The sequence below is a fragment of the Phyllobates terribilis genome, unplaced genomic scaffold (assembly GCF_046119375.1).
Source record: "Phyllobates terribilis strain yellow unplaced genomic scaffold, ASM4611937v1 Scaffold_37__1_contigs__length_12642776, whole genome shotgun sequence".
NCBI lineage: Eukaryota > Metazoa > Chordata > Amphibia > Anura > Dendrobatidae > Phyllobates > Phyllobates terribilis.
Window position 1 is genome coordinate 8836365 of NW_027362797.1, and position 3290 is coordinate 8839654.

General features: G+C 46.4%; 1 pseudogene; it reads left to right on the plus strand.

Moving 5' to 3' along the window:
• Positions 1-2598: 2598 nt before the first annotated feature.
• On the plus strand, positions 2599-2804 carry LOC141182948 (U2 spliceosomal RNA; annotated as a pseudogene).
• The last annotated feature ends 486 nt before the right edge of the window (positions 2805-3290 follow it).

Here is a 3290-nt window from a genome sequence, read left to right on the forward strand (position 1 = left end):
GCCTCAAAGAAGTCCCTCACGCACCTCCCGTACCTCAGTGGTTGACTTTTCGGTGAACAGTTGGTCACGATGATATCCAACGCCACCGGGGGTGAGTACCTCTCTCCCCCCAACTGAAACCCAAACGCACCTACAAGAAGCGTAACCAAACTCTATTCCGATCCTTTCGGAACTCTTCGGGCTGGTCCGTCTCGCGTCCAGCACAAAATAGCAACCGCTCCCCACGCAGGGACAACTTGCGGTCGACGCAAAAGTCGGACAAGACCTGTCGGCTGACCTTTGCTCTTTCATAAAGTCTGTCTTCCAACTTACCAAACAGACTCTTTCCTTCTGTTCCCCCAAAGCCGCCAGCCAAGGCTTGTGCCTTCCGCCAAGCGGTCTCCTTTCTTTTTCAAGCAGGAGTCATATTACTGGTCCCCGCGGCCGAGCTCTTCCGAGGGTTCTACTCCAATCTATTCGTAGTCCCCAAGAAAGGAGGCGGCGTACGGCCCATACTGGACCTAAAACAGCTCAACAAATATGTACTGGTACGGGTACGTCCCTTCCGCTTGGAGTCCCTTCGGTCCATCATTGCGTCCATGGAGAAGGGAGAATTTCTCACCACCATATACATACAAGACTCATACCTGCACCCTGCCCATCAGAGATTTCTCAGGTTCGCAATCGACCAGGACCACTACCAGATGTTTTGATCGCCCGTTATTGCATTTTATTGCAATGTTGTGGCGACCAAAAAAACTTTAATTCTGGCGTTTAGAATGCTTTTCTCGTTACGCCGTTTACCGATCGGATTAATTCTTTTTTTATATTGATCGGGTGATTCTGAAGGCATCAATACCAAATATGTGTATGTGGGGTTTTTTTTCAATTGTTTTATTTTGAATGGGCTGAAAGGGGGGTGATATAAACTTTTATATACTTTTTTAATATTGTTAAATACATTTCTTTTTTTACACTTTCTGCTTGTTTCAATAGTCTCCATAGTAGACTATTGAAGCAGCAGTTGTTTGATCTCCTCTGCTGCATACAGGTGGTGAGCAGATCGCCTATATGCAGCAGAAATGCTCACTTGCTATGAGCGCCGACCACTGGGCAACCACAGAGGCCTTCTGCAGACCCCGGGTTATCATGCCAACCCATCAGTGACCTGCGATCACGTGACGGGGTCATCGATGGGCTGGGCTAATGACGCGCTTCCGGGAAGTGCAAGTTAAATGCCGCTGTCAGAAATTGACAGCGGCATTTAACTGGTTAACAGCCGCGGGTGGATCAAGATTCCACCTGCAGCTGTTGCTGGCACATGTCAGCTAATTTATACAGCTGACATGTGCCCGGTTCAGTGAGGGCTCAGCACCGGAGCCCGCGCTGAACTGGGGGTACCGACGTGGTGCGTACTAATACGCACCACGTCGTAAAGGGGTTAAATGTGATTCCCCTTTCCCCATCTCATACTCGCCTGCCGCCACCTTCATCCTTTTCCAGCGCTGTCTCGGCCAAAGAATGACCTGCCGGCAGCTCCAGTGCTTCACAGAGCATAGAAGTCACTTTTTAATACATCTTTATGAGAGCCTCATTATGGCCTCGTCCTGCCTCTCATAAAGACTTGTATTGAGCTCTTGTAACATAACTTCTGACTTCTGGCCAGTCAGAAGTTACTGGCACAAGATGGTGCCACGGGACCAGAGCGGCGTCGGTAAAAGATAAAGCTGACGGAAGGTGAGTATAAGAATGGGAACAGAGGGGCTTACATTTAAAGCGCCATTCCAGTGGCGAAAAAAAAACTTGTTTGTGCAGTGGGTTCAAAACCTGAGTCTACTCCATACATCGCCACCATACATGTGCCGTACATGTATGGTGGATGTCAGAATAGGCTTACATTTTTCCTGGTCTGATCACCAGGCGTCCTACTATTAAGACTCCCACTAATCAAGAGAATGGGGTTAACTCGTTCTGTATGTATCTCAAGAAGTGTAACAAATAGTTACAGTAATGTATCAAAAATTTAATCTTAAAATATATATATATATATTATATCACCAGAGATACTCTTGGATTTAATTGTGTACCTGCATTACAGAAGTTTTTCATAGGTATTTGAGGCTTGTAAACTGAAATAAATGCTTGTTGCGAAGGTATTTTATTTGTTTAGATTAACACAGCCTTGGAAATAACTGACTTCAGTCAACACGTTTTTTCTACCTAACATGAGAGCACCAAATTGTGGACACAAAGACCCTAATTCCATCTATTTGTCACTTACTGGGCTGCTTGCTGTAGTTTTGATAAAATCACTGTTTTAACAGCAGGAGATTATCCCTAGAGGACTAGTAAACCTGCTGCCATGGAGTCCTCCATTTTCATGAGCTCTGTGTAATCCTGCGTCCACTAATGATTGGTAGCTTTCTGCCTATGCACAGTGTACACAGAAAGCAGTCAATCAGTGGTGTGGGCGAGGTTAAACACAAGCAGTATAGTTGTGGGTTTTAAGGTGTCTATTGATGAACAACATGTCTTCCTAAGGGGAGTCTCAGTCCCTATCCCTACAATGGGTGCCTTCTTGGGGCCAGGGTGCAGCCATAGGCCAAACCAATTCAGGTAATCGCTTCTCTGCCTTTTGGCTAAGATCAACTGTAGTACCTTTTCTTATCAGTTTAACATCTGATATGTCCCCTATATGTCCACTTATTTTCACACATTCTCTTCACCTCTCCCCCCTAATGTCCCATGCTCCTCAAGACCGGGAAGGGTGGGGGGTAGAGAGGGTAACTAATTATTGAACAAACGAGCAGCAGTCCCCAGTATGCTCCCTACATACCCATTATGACACGTGCAATGTCCGTTCCATTCTTGCATTTTTCCATTGTCTCATTGTTAGGGGGCAATGGAACAATGGGACAATGGAAGAATGGAACAGACATTGCACGTATCATAATGGGCTCCTGGCTTTTATCTGGCAGTGCTGCAGCAGCCAACTTCAGTCTGTAGGGAGCCTACAGACTGGGAAGCACTGGGGACCGCTGCTCGTTTGTTCATTAATTATTTATTCTCTCTACCCCCCACCCTTCCCGGTTTTGAGGCGCGTGGGACATTAGGGGGGAGAAAAGAGGAGAATGTGTGAAAATAGGTGGACTTATGCAGATTAAAAACATGTGGGGTGCATCTGCAACAAGCAGTATAGTTGTGGGTTTTAAGGTGCCTATTGATGAACAACATGTCTTCCTAAGGGGAGCCTTTGTCCCTATCCCTACAATGGGTGCCTTCTTGGGGCTATGGTGCAGCAATAGGCTATA